Genomic DNA, 520 nt, shown 5'->3' with positions numbered 1-520 from the left:
CTGATCCCTCTGCAGAGCCTTCCTGCCCTCCAGCAGATCCATACTCCCACCCAGCTTGGTGTTGTCTGTAAACTTATTGAGGGTGCACTCAATCTCCTCATCCAAATCATTGGTAAAGATGTTAGACAGGACTGGACCCACTACTGAGCCCCGGGGAACACCACTTTGGGACAGCTGGGACCTACCAAGTGTGCCAGGACTGCTGATAAATGATGGAAAGTAGCTCAGTGAGCACTTCCACCAGGTCCTTCAGATCCCATCTGACTCCATAGACACGTGTGTGTCTCTCTGGTGTAGTTTACTGACCATTAACCCTTTTATTATGGGGGTGTCATTCTGCTCCCTGGCCCTGTCTGCCAACTCAAGGGGAGCAGGCTTAGACAGAATAAACAGGTTAGGCAGTAATGAATAAATTATCACTTGTAATTATCATAGAACTCCAGGATGGTTTGGCTTGGAAGGGACCTAAAAGTCCATCCAGTTCCATCCCCTGCCATGGGCAGGGACACCTTCCACTGTC

General features: G+C 49.6%; 1 protein-coding gene across 1 annotated transcript in view; it reads right to left on the bottom strand.

Annotated features, from left to right (window-relative positions):
- PRDM2 (PR/SET domain 2) overlaps positions 1-520 on the bottom strand; it is a 66272-nt gene that overhangs the window by 43491 nt on the left and 22261 nt on the right. The window lies entirely within an intron of this gene.

The sequence above is a fragment of the Corvus kubaryi genome, unplaced genomic scaffold, assembly GCF_017639235.1.
Source record: "Corvus kubaryi isolate FWS band 111438036 unplaced genomic scaffold, C.kubaryi_AGA036_p1.0 75, whole genome shotgun sequence".
Classification (NCBI taxonomy): domain Eukaryota; kingdom Metazoa; phylum Chordata; class Aves; order Passeriformes; family Corvidae; genus Corvus; species Corvus kubaryi.
The sequence above is the reverse complement of the archived record's forward strand: the minus strand, read 5'-3'. Positions and strand labels throughout refer to the sequence as shown.